The sequence below is a fragment of the Equus quagga genome, chromosome 7 (assembly GCF_021613505.1).
Source record: "Equus quagga isolate Etosha38 chromosome 7, UCLA_HA_Equagga_1.0, whole genome shotgun sequence".
NCBI classification, from domain to species: Eukaryota; Metazoa; Chordata; class Mammalia; order Perissodactyla; family Equidae; genus Equus; species Equus quagga.
In genome coordinates, this window is record NC_060273.1 from 51512251 (window position 1) to 51525936 (window position 13686).

Below are 13686 nucleotides of genomic sequence, written 5' to 3' on the forward strand. Positions count from 1 at the left end.
CAAGATAAAAAAGATGTAAATTATGACATCAAAAACATAAATGGGGGAGGGGTTTGAATGAAAATGTAGAGCTTTAGAATCACTCAAACTTAAGTCATCAACCTAAAACAGATTGTTATAAACATAAGTGGTTTTATGTAAGCCTCATGGGAGCCACAAAGCAACAATCTATGGTAAGCACACAAAAGATAAAAGGAAAAGCATCTAAGCATAACACTAGATAAAATCATCAAATCACAAAGGAAGAGCACAAGAGAAGAAGAAAGAAGAAAGGAATTACAAATTAGAAAACAATGAAAAAAATGGCAATAAGTACATACCTATAAATAATTACTTTAAATGTAAATGGACTAAATTCTCCAATCAAAAGACATAGAGTGGCTGAAATGGATTTAAAACAGACTCATCTATATGCCGCCTACAAGAGACTCACTTCAGATATAAGGATACACACAGACTGAGAGGGAATGGATGGGAAAAGATATTCCATGCAAAGGGAAACCAAAAGAAAGGATAGGTAGTTATATTAGACAAAATAGACTTTAAGACAAAAACTATAAGAGACAAAAGTCATTGCATAATGAAAAAGGGGTCAATCCCAGAAGAGGATGTAACATTTGTAAATATTTATGCACCCAACATAGGAGTAGCTAAATACATAAAGCAAATAGTAATAGACCTAAAAGGAGAAGTAGACAACAATACAATAATAGGGGACTTTAGTATCCCACTGTATCAAGGGATAGATCATCCAGACAGAAAATCAACAGGGAAACATTGGCCTTAAATGGCACATTAGACCAGATGTACTTAACAGACATATACAAAACATTCTATCTAAAAGGAATAGAATACATATTCGTCTTAAGCACATGCGGAACATTCTCCACGACAGATCATATGTTAGGCCACAAAATAAGTCAATAAATTTAAGAAGACTGAAATAATATCAAGCATCCTTTCCAACCACAATGGTATAAAACTAGACACCAATTACAAGAAGAAAACTGGAAAACTCACAAATTCAGTAGCATGTAGTATATTAAACAACATGCTACTGAAAAGCCAATGAATCAAAGAAGCAATAAAAAGAGAAATCAAAAAATACCTTGAGACAAATGAAAATGGAAATACAACACAACAAAACGTATGGGATGCAGTAAAAGCAGTTCTAAGAGGCACATTCATAGTCATAAATGCCTACATCAAGAACCAAGAATGAAGGCACTGGCCCAGTGGTGCAGTGGTTAAGTTTCCATGTTCTGCTAGGGCGGCCCAGGGTTCGCTGGTTTTGAGCCCAGGTGTGGACCTACGCACCGATTGTCAAGCCATGCTGTGGCAGGCATCTCACATATAAAGTAGAGGAGGATGGGCACGGATGTTAGCTCAGAGCCAGTGTTCCTCAGCAAAAAGAAGAGGATGGGTGGCAGATGTTAGCTCAGGGCTAATCTTCCTCAAGACAACAACAACAACAAAAGAAACAAGAATGATCTCAAATAAACAACCTAACTTTACACCTCAAGGAACTAGAAAAAGAACAAACAAAGCCCAAAGTTAGCAGAAGGAAGGAAATACAAAGATCAGAGCAGACATAAATGAAATAGAGACTAAAAGGACAATAGAAAAGATTAGTGACATTGAGAACTGGTTTTCTGAAAAGATAAACAAAATTGACAAACTTTTAGCTAGACTCACCATGAAAAAAAGGAGAAGACTCAAATAATAAAATCTGAATGAAAGTGGAGATGTGACAACTGATACCACAGAATACAAAGGATCATGAGAAACTACTATGAACAATTATACACCAACAAATTGGACAACCTAGAAGAAATGGATAAACTCCTAGAAACATAATAACTTACCAAGACTGAATCATGAAGAAAGAGGAAAATCTGAACAGACCAAGTACTAGTAAGGAGATTGAATCAATAATCAAAAACCTTGCAACAAACAAAAGTCCAGGACCAGATGGCTTCACTGGTGAATTCTACAAAACATTTAAAGAAGAATTAATAGCAATCCTTCTCAAACTCTTCCAAAAATAGCAAAGGAGGGAAAACTTCCAAACTCATTTTATGAGGCCTGTATTACCCCAAAACCAGATCCAGACAAGGACATCACAAGGAAAGAAAATTACTGGCCAATATCCCTGATGAACACAGATGCAAAAACCCTCACCAATTTTATCAGCACACTGAATTCAACAATACATTAAACGGATCATATACCATGATCAAGTGGGATGTATTCCAGGTATGCAAGGATGTTTCAACATGGGCAAATCAATCAATGTGATACACTACATTGACAAAAGGAAGGATAAAAAATCACATGATCATCTCTATAGATGCAGAAAAAACATTTGACAAAATTCAACATCTTTTCATGCTAAAAACTCTCAATGAAGTGGGTATATAGAGAATGTACAATGTACCTCAACATAATAAAGGCCATATATGACATTCCCATAGCTAACATCACACTCAATGGTGAAAAGCTGAGATCTTTTCCTCTAAGATCAGGAAACAAGACAAGGACACCCACTTAAGTCCACTGTTACAGTATTGGAAGTCTTACACAGAGAAATTAGCAAGAAAAAAACTAGAAGGTATCCTAATTGGAAACGAAGAAGCAAAACTGTCACTATTTGCAGATGACATGATATTATATACAGAAAACCCTAAAGACTCCATCAGAAAAGTGTTAGAACTAATAAAATAATTCAGTAAAGTTGCAGGATACAAAACCAATATACAAGAACCTGTTGTTGGGGCTGGCCCCATGGCCGAGTAGTTAAGTTCACACACTCCGCTTCAGTGGCCTAGAGTTTCGCTGGTTCAGATCCTGGGCGTGGACATGGCACCACTCGTCAGGCCATGCTGAGGCAGCATCCCACATGCCACAACTAGAAGGACCCACAACTAAAAACACACAACTATGTGCTGGGGGGATTTGGGGAGGAAAAAAATGAAGAAGATTGGCAACAGTTGTTAGCACAGGTGCCAATCTTTCAAAAAAAAAAAAAAAGAACCTCTTGTGTTTCTACACACTAATAACAAGCTATAAGAAAGAGAGATTTAAAAAAATGCCATTTACAATTGTATCAGAAAGAATAAGACATCTAGAACTAAATTTAATCAAGGACATGAAAGACCTGTACACTGAAAACTATGAAACATTGATGAAAGAAATTAAAGGCATAAAAAAGAGAAAGATATTTCATGCTAATGGATTGGAAGAGTTAATATTGTTAAAATGTCCATACTACCCAAAGCAATCTACAGATTCAATGCAATCCCTATCTCAAAACTCCAATGGCATTTTTAATAGAAATAGAAGAAACAATCCTAAAATTTGTATGGAACCACAAGAGATCCCAAATAGCCAAAGCAATCTTGAGAAAAAAGAACAAAGCTGGAGGCATTACATTCCCTGATTTAAAACTATATTACAAAGCTATAGTAATCAAAGCAGTATGGTAGTGGCATAAAAACAGACACACAGATCAATGGAACAGAATAGAGAGCTCAGAAATAAACCCAAACATATATGGTCAATTAATTTATGACAAAGAAGCCAAGAAAATAAAATAGGGAAATCACAGTCTCTTCAGCAGACAGTGCTGAGAAAATTGGACAACCACATGCAAAAGAATAAAACTGTATCACTATCTTACATCATATACAAAAATTAATTCAAAATGGATTAAAGATTTGAATGCAGACCTGAAACCATAAAACTCTTAGAAGGAAATATAGGCGGTAAGTTCCTTAACATTGGTCTTGGTGATGCATTTTTGGATGACACCAAAAGCAAAGGCAAGAAAAGCAAAAACAAACAAGGAGGACTACATCAAACCAAGAAGCTTCTACACAGGAAAGGCAACTTCCAACAAAATGAAAAGGCAACCTACGGAATAGGAGAAAATATTTGCAAATCGTATATGTGATTTAATATACGGGGGTTAATATCCAAAATATATAAATAACTCCTACAACTCAATAGAAAAAAGAAACAATCAGATTTAAAAAATGGGCAGAGGATCTGAATAGACGTTTTTCTAATGAAGACGTACAGACGGCCAACAGTACAAGCAAGGGTGCTCAACATTGGTAATCGTCAGGGAAATGCAAATCAAAAGCACAATGAGATATCACCTCACATCTACTGGAATGGGTATGATCAAAAAGACAAGACATAATAAGTGTTGGCAAGTACATGGTGAAGAGGGAACCCTTGTGCACTCTGAGTGGGAATGTAAATTGGTGCAGCCACTATACAAAACAGTGTATGGAGGTTCCTCAAAAATGAAAAATAGAACTACCATATGATCCAGCAATTCCACTTCTGGGTATTTACCCAAAGGAAGTGAAAACACTAACTTGAAGAGAGTTATCTGTAGCCCCATGTTTATTGTAGCATTATTTACTGTAGCCAAGACAAGGAAGCAATCTAAGTGTCTATTAATGAATGAATGCATAAAGAAGATGTGGTATATACACACAACGGAATATTATTCAGCCATAAAAAAGAAGGAAGTCTTGTTGTTTGCAACAACATGAGGGCATTACACTAAGTGAAATGTCAGACAGATAAAGACAAATATCATATGATCTCACTTATATTTGGAGTCTAAACACAAACAAAAAACCAAACTGATAGGTTTAGAGAATAGATTGGTGATTGCCAGAGGTGGGGGGTAGGAGGGGGTGAGTGAAATGGGTGAAGGGGGTCAAAACGTATTAATTTCCAGTTATAAAGTACATAAGTCATGGGATATAGTGTACAGTGTGATGACTATAGTTAAAAATACTGTGCTGTATATTTGAAAGTTGCTAAAAGAGCAGATCTTAAAAGTCCTCATCATAAGAAAAAAAATTTGTAACTACGTATGGTGATGAATGTTAACTAGATTTACTGTGGTAATCATTTTGCAATATGTATAGATATCAAATCAGTATGTTGTACACCTGAAACTAATATAATGTTATATGTCAATTATATCTCAATTAAAAAAAAAAGATATGTCTTAGTCCTAACCCCTGGTATCTGTGACTGTGAGCTTATTTGGAAAAAGGGTCTTTGCGGATGTAATTAAGTTAAGGATCTTGAGATGAGATCATTCTGTACTAACTAGGTGTGCCCTAAATCCTATGACAAGTGTCCTTATAAGAAGAGAAATACAGAGGCAAAACAATGCCTAGAGCCACCGGAAGGTGGAAGAGGTAAGGAAGGATTCTTTCCTAAACCCTTTGGAGGCAGTGCAGACCTGCCCACACCTTGATTTTGGACCTCTGGCCTTTACAACTGTGAGAGAACAAATTTCTTTTGTTCTAAGCCACAAACAAACTTTGGGTTAATTTTGTACAGGAGCCCTAGGAAACGAATACAGAAGACCAACATCTTTAAGCGTGGAAAGAAAAACTGCTCAAACCAAAATTTTAAATCCAGCTAAAATATCCTTCAAGAATGATGGACAAATAAAGACATTAACAGATAAAAGAAAAACCAGAAGAATTCATTGCCAGGAGAGATGCACTACAAGAAATACTACAGGAAGTTCTTTAGACTAAAAGGAAATGATTCCAGATGGAAAACTGGATATTCAGCAAAGAATAAAGAGAATCACAAATGGCAAATAACTGGGTAAATACAAAAGACTATTTTTTCCTCTGATTTTTAAAAGAAATGCACAACGGTGTTTAAAGCAGAATATATAACTTTGCCTTGTGAGGTTTATAATGTATGTAGATATAATACATAGGACATTTACGGCATAAAAGACGAGAAGGAATAAATGGACCCATTGAGTTGCAAGGTTTCTATATTTTCGTGAAGGGTCAAAATATCAATTCTAAGCAGACTGTGAAATGTTAAGGAGGTATACTATAATCCCTAAGCAACCACCGTGAAAATAATGAAGAGTTATAGTTAAAAAGCCAATAGATCATGACTGGTGCTAAGTGGGTTGAGTGGAGTTCCTTAAGTAGCATGCAGCAGAGGATGCTAAAGATTGTTCTAAGGAAAAGGAACATAAGGATTGGTAGTAAAATTGCTTGTGGCAAAAGAGATTAGGATGGATATCTTAGTGGGCTGAATAGTGGTCCCTCCCAAAATATGTATATCGAGAATCTCAGAATGTTACCTTATTTGGAATAAGGGTTTTTGCAGATGCAATTAAGGTAAAGATCTCAAGATAAGATCATCCTAGATTAGGGTGGGCCAATGATGGGTTCTTTATAAGATACAGAGCAGAGGAAAAAGAAAGAGACAAAGGGAAGAAGGCCATGTGAAGACAGAGACAGAAATTGGAATTATGCTGCCAAAAGAAAAGAAATACCAGGAACCAGCAGAAGCTGGAAGAGGTAAGAAAGCCAAAAGAATAAAGCCAGACCCTTATTTTATACCATAAACAAAAATGAACTCAAAGTGGATCAAAGACCTAAATGTAAGAGCTAAAACTATAAAACTCTTAGAAGAACATAAGGGGAAAGGTTCATGACATTGTATAGGCAATAATTTCTTGGATATGACCCAAAAAACACAGGCAACAAAAGAAAAACATCAAAATTTATGACTTTTGTATATCAAAGGATCCTATCAACAGAATGAAAAGGCAACTACAGAATGGGAGAAAATGTGTGCAAATCATATATCTGGAAAGGAATCAATATCCAGAATATATAAAGAACTCCTACAACTCAACAACAACAAAAACCCAGAAAACAACCAGATTAAAAAATGGGTATAATACGTGAATAGACATTTCTCCAAATAAGATATACAAATGATCAATAAGCACATAAGAAGATGCTCAACATCACTAATGACAAGGGAGATGTAAATCAAAACTACAATGAGATACCACTTCACCCATTAGGATGGTTACCATAAAAAAACAAAACAGAAAATAAGAGGTGTTGGTGAGAACGTGAAGAAATTGGGACATTTGTGCATTGCTGGTGGGAATGTAAAATGGTACAGCTGCTTTGGAAAACAGTAATGGCAGTTCCTCAAAAAATTAAAAGTAAAATTACCATATGATCTAGCAATTCCACTCCTGAGTATATACCCCAAAGAACTGAAAACAAAGCTTCAAGAGAGATTTGTACACCCATGTTCACAGCAGCATTATTCACAATTATTCACAATTCAAAAGGTGGAAGCAACCCAAGTGTCTATCAACAGAAGAATGGATAAACAAAAATGTGGTATATACACACAGTGGAATATTATTCAGCCTTAAAAAGGAAAGGCATTCTGACACACGCTACAACGCAGATGAAACTTGAAGATGCTATGCTAAGTGAAACAAGCCAGTCACAACAGAACAAATACTGTATGATTGCACTCATGAACTATCTAGAGGAGTCAAATTCACGGAATCAGAAAGCAGAATGGTGGTTGTTGGGGGCTGTGGGGAGGGGGAATGGGGAGTTAGTGTCTAATGGGTATGGAGTTTCAGTTTGGGAAAAAGAAAAAAGTTCTGGAGATGGATGGTGGCGATGGTTGTACAACAATGTGAATGTACTTAACGCCACTGAACTTGTACACTTAAAAATGGTTAAAATGATAAATTTTGTTATGTCTATTTCACCACAATTAAAAAATGGAAGAAAAATTAAAAAAAGAGGAAAGGAAGGAATCTCCCTTAGAGCCTTTGAGGGAGTGTGGTCCTGTCCATGCCTTGATTTCAGACTTCTGGCCTCCAGAACTGTGAGAGAATAGATTTCTGTTGTTTTAAGACACTAGGCTTGTGGTAATTTGCTGTGGTAGCCACGGGAAACTAACACAGACAACTGAGACTGCAGAAGGGAAATAAGAGGGAAATGAATCCAGAAGACTCGGCTAGAGGAGCCCAGGCAGATGCGACGAACCATTGAGAAGAACCAGAGCAGGACTTGTACATTCCCTATGAGGGAGGATGGAAGGGGCGCCACGCACGTGCCTTCAGTGTACTAGCTCAGTGAGCCCTGCAATCTCAGGGCGGTTGTAATGGTGAACGGCCAATTACAGCAATCCTAGCTTGATAAAGGCGTGGGTATCCTGGGCCTCCGACCCCTCAGGGATGAAGGTCTGAGACACCCTTCAAGGCAGGCCGCCGCCAACAGCGGAAGTATCAGTCCAGGGTGAGGGGACTCTAGAGCACACAGAGAGGAAGGTGACGGATTGTTATTTACAGCCTTCGGACCAACTGCAGCAGAGGAGGTTGTAGTTCACCCCCTGACCTTCTTCTAAATCTCCCCCTAAAAATCGTGACCGATTCCGATCCTGAAGCAGCAGTGACGGGATGAATTTAATGTAAAATACAAGTAGATCTGAGCGGTACTGGGATGATCTCCGCAGACACTGTTAATGCTCCACCCAGATCCCTTTAACCTTCTCCCCTGGCTTCCAGTGCTCTCCCTTCTGACTCATACTGTTCTCGCCGGAAGCACAGAGAGCCAGAAGTGCCTGGGCGCTGACTGACTGACCTAGGACTCGGAAGCCCAGCGCCCTCACCTCAAGTCAGGACAAACTCTGAGGAGGAACCTCCATTCTGGAGCACTCATGCAGCATCAGGCTGAAGCTCCAACTCCTTTCTGTGGAACTCTGCCTGCAGAGCAACCTGCCTTTCTTGCTTCCCCAACTCCCTAATGGATTTCTTCTGGGAGCACTTCTTAATTATGCCCTTCTTAATAAACACTTGTACAGTATCCTCATCCCAGGGTCTGCTTCTGGGGAACCCAACCTCAGGCAGGGGAGAAAATGTCTTGACTTGTCCCTTTGGAATCTGGCACCAGTATCTCCTAAGTGTTTCATTTCATGTCAAATCCTGGTGTCTTCTCTCATGGGGTACTTTTGGGGGTTCCTGTTATTCCCAGATATGAAAGAGACCTCCTTTGGCTAGCTGCCTGAAACCCCCTTCCCCTCTTAATCTCTGGCTTCCTGTGGTGGACACCTCACAGGGCACACCTGTTGGGATCACCCTGACCCTCCAAATGGTCCTCTTGGTGAGCAGCTATTTCAAGACAATCTTTTTGTGGAATCTACAACTGGCTCCCACAAAACACGCATCTTTGCCCTTCAGAACTTTGGAAGTGTAGGACCTTCCTAAGAAGGTCTCATCTGTCTGTGGCCACAGGATGCTCCCACTCAGCCTCTGACCTACCTACACATTACTTTTTCAGACATGAATGAGGAACCAGTGCCCATGTTTCCTAACTCTGGGGACACACATCAGTATCTCTGAGTGGTCCCTGAAGACCCCTGGGGTGCACTTGGGCACTTCTGGGAGGGAAGAATTCTCTAACTCCTCTCCCAAGTCTGCCTGTCAGTCTCCAAGCCTCTCCTGGACATCCTCAAAGCAGGGGATGGGCTGAGTGGCTGGCAGAACTGGTTCTTCTGACAACCTTCTTTGCAAGCCTTCCAGATTTCATCTAAGACTTTGCATTAAAATGGCACCTATTGTTTTCACCTTTGAGGCCACAGCTGAAACTCTGGACTGAAAGAGTCCCATTTTGACATCCTGTTACAGAGATAAGGCTCCTTGCGCATATACTTGGCTCCAAGTTTGGTAATTCTGAGCCCCTACTAGTTACAAAGCTTCTCTAGCAGAGAGGAAAAAGGCAGAGGCAGGCACACAACTCCTATTCAGGTGGGAGGGAACAGAATAAGGCCATCAACAAGAGACCATAAACTGAAAACACGAGCAAAACTCACTGGGATTAATGCTTGAAACCTCAGTCTCATAAACTCTGTGTTCTAGCAGCTGGTATCGAGTTCATCAGGAGATCCCTATATAACTTCATCCCTCCTTGCTTGTTCTCTGCTGGCCCGTTTCCTCAGAATTTAGGATATTCCTTAGGATAAGTTTTTTTTTAAAAGATTTTATTTTTTTCCTTTTTCTCCTCAAAGCCTCCCGGTACGTAGTTGTATATTCTTCGTTGTGGGTCCTTCTAGTTGTGGCATGGGGGACGCTGCCTCAGCGTGGTTTGATGAGCAGTGCCATGTCCGCACCCAGGATTCGAACCAACGAAACACTGGGCCGCCTGCAGCGGAGCGTGCAAACTTAACCACTCGGCCATGGGGCCAGCCCCAAGATAAATTTCTCAATACTTGGAATCTGTAAGCTGCTTAGAGCCTCCAGAAGGGCCTGGGATAGGCTCTGGCAAAAAGTTCACAGCAAAGTTGCTGAATTCTGCACTGCCCTGCCTCTTGATGGCTCTCGTTTTGTACTCCATTTGTAAGCACCCATCTTGTCTTCCTTGGTATGGGAGAAGAACTGCCGGAGAGGGACCGGCAAGCATGAGGCAGGGAGCTGTGAGGGCTGATGGTCTGTCCAGAGAAATGCGGAGAGCAGGAACTGGAGGGGAGGGCCAGCAGTGAGAAGAGAGGCTGGAAAGGCGCGTCGGAGCTCAGCTGCTCACAGCCTTCAGCGCTGTGGCGGGCAGCCCACTGCAGAGCTCCTCGGGCTGAGAAGCGGGGCCAGTGGATTGGCTCTCTGATGATTACTCTAACTGGTAGTCTCCAGTTATTATTGAGGGGAGCTACTTTCCAAATCCACTTCTTTCACATCCAGGCCAAGGACTTCTTGGCAGATGTCTATGCTTGTTCAAGGTTGCAGGCTTGCCAGTCTGGCACTTGGGATACCAGGGCCCTTTCTGCAGTTGCCAGAGTCATCTAGAGTAATGGTCTTCAACCTTTTTTCTTCTGTATCCCCCAAAAGAATTTTGAAACGTTATGCAATTACTCATTTCTTAAAATATCTAAACTTTTTTAGCATAAATTCAAATAGCTGAAAAGAATGTAATTTTCAATGTATTATAAATATTGACATTTAAAAACAAAACTGTTGGTTGGGGCTGGCCTGGTGGTGTAGTGGTTAGGTTCGCACGCTCCGCTTTGGTGGCCCAGGGCTCACGGGTTTGGATCCAGGGTGCAGACCTACATACTACTCATCAAGCCATACTGTGGCAGCCTCCTATATACAAAATAGAGGAAGATGGCACATATGTTAGCTCAGGGCCAATCTTCCTCACAAAAAAAATAAAATAAAAAACAATAGGGGGCGGCCCAGTGGCACAGTGGTTGTTCTGCTCAGTGGCCTGGGGTTCGCTGGTTTGGATCCCGGGTGTGGACATGGCACCACTTGGCAAGCCATGCTGTGGCAGGTGTCCCACATATAAAGGAGAGGAAGATGGGCACGGATGTTAGCTCAGTGCCAGTCTTCCTCAGCAAAAAGAGGATTGCCAGCAGTTAGCTCAGGGCTAATCTTCCTATAAATAAATAAATAAATAAATAAATAAATAAATAAAACTGTTGGGCCAGCCCCAGGGGCCTAGAGGTTAAGTTCAGTGGGCTTCAGTTCAGAGGCTGGGTTAGGTTCCAAGGTGTGGACCTACACCACTTGCCAGTGGCCATGTTGTGGTGGTGACTCACATACAAAAAGAGGAAGTTGGCAAGACATGTTAGCTCAGGGCGAATCTTGCTCAGCAAAAAAAATTTAAATAAAAAAATAAACTGTTGTCACTTTTCTCAATGAAATTTAAATATATGACAATTTTATACCATTATCCTTTTAAAATATACCTGAGTAACCTATTTTCTAATAGGAGGAAATTTTTTATCATTCTTTTTTTCTCCCTGAACTCATATCTCCATTCTATTTTCCCCAAGGAATTTTATGTTTGAAAGTCTTTGCTCACCTTATCATACTTCTTTTCTGCATATTGTGCTATAATTTTTATTTTCTGTGATCACAATCTCAAAATATTAGCAAAAAAGTTTTTGCATTAAATTACCATTATAATTGTTATTAAGAACAATTGTCAAACACAATAAGTACACTGACATTTTGATAATGATTAAACATAAACACAGAATTTTATTGGAACTACATCTTTAAATCAGCAAATAATTAAAAAAAGTTTGCATATCCGTGCATGAATATTACTTGTTGCTGGAATGAGACAAGATTCAGCATCGAGTTTATTTTTAGGTCTCGGTTTTCCAATGTTAGTTCTGAGAAGACTTGTTCATATGAGAATGAAAGTTGTTTCACAGCCATGTTATACAACTTCTTTGGATTCTTTCCAAGTTATTATGTTAAAAATTACATAGTGATCTGTCAGAGAAATTATTTTAAATTATCATTAAAACTCAGTTCAATCCTCCTGCAATTTTGTTGAGCAAACTTGGAAACCACCTGACTAGTACAAGGGTTTTTTATAGTCACTGGAAAAATTCACTTTCTCATTTTCTAGGAAGTATACCAAAAAGTCTTTCCCAAGATTTATTAAATGATGATTAATTATATGATCCTATGTGCTCACCAAATCCTGCTTCCTTTTCTGTCTTCTGGGCATATCGGAAAAGGGCATTGTTCAGCTTCCCTTGCAGCTTCTTGGGGCCAGGTGATTATGTGCTGTCCACCAAACAGTGAGCAGGAATAAGGTGCTTCTGAGATAAGGCTGGTGAGCCTCCCCATCGCCCCCTCTGCTCCAGTAGTACTGGAGACCATGGATTCCAGACGGCATAATTATAAGATAGAGGGCTAGCTGACCCCTTTGGACTTTACATGAACAAAATATATGTATTAAGCCACTATGTTTCCAGGATGTGGAAACTTAGTAATGTGTCAGCTTGGCTAGGCTGAATTACATTTCCCTAATTCTATTCCTCTGTGTTTCTGAGGGTGGGCCACAAAATAGATTCAGTGGGACTTGGAGAGTGGAAGTGAAACTGTAGCCATTTTGTAGCCCATATACACAGTCATTGATCCACTCGCACACCTCCTTCATGTAAGGAGTGGCTGGGTCTGCAATTGCTCCACGTTCCTTTAGAGCCTCCTTCAGTTTCTCCAGTTCTAGCGTCAGGTGTCTGTGCCTCCGTGACAAAGGGCTCCAGCCTCTGCAGGACAGCCACACCAGCAAGTTTAGAGGCTCTAAGAACTGACACAGGTTTCATTCTGTCCTATGGACTCCCGTCCGATTCATGCTTGCTCTCCCTCATCTTACATCCATCTTTTCATCTTGACTGCCTATCCCAGGGACTTTAAGATCCAGTGTATACTGTGAAGACAACAGCCTTACAAAGATTGCTTAACTAGATTTGACAATCACGTAAGGTCGACTCTTTGTAAAAAATCCCTTAATACACTCAGTGGTTCTGCTTCTCTGACTGAATTCTGACTGATACACAGGGTTAATTTGCCACTGTGGCATAGAATATTCTCTTCTGACTAACACAACTGTTCTTTATCAGCTCACTGGAGGTGTCTTATGTAACCCGATAAGTTTAAAAAGGGTTGGGAAAAAACAAATATTGATTTCAATACATGTTTGCCAAATAAATTAATTCATGAAATGTTTTTACTTATGTGCTTTAAATGTATTTACCTAAAAATTGTGGAAGTAAAGATTCAACCCATCTAATATCTATGATTGGCAAACACAGTCTTACCAAACCAGTCAACCAAATTAGGCTCTGTCAGAAAAAAGTCTGGCTTGTTTTTCAGTTCAAATAAATGTGCTAATATGTACTTCATGATAACTACCTTTTTTTCTGGATTCTACAGATAGCTGAATAAGGCACGGAGCCTTGTTATGTGGATAAAATAGGGGGCTGCTGCCCTTAACACTTCTTACCAACACCCTCTTTCCTATGGTTTCACAAGATTCTCCCTCAACAGAATTGCATTCT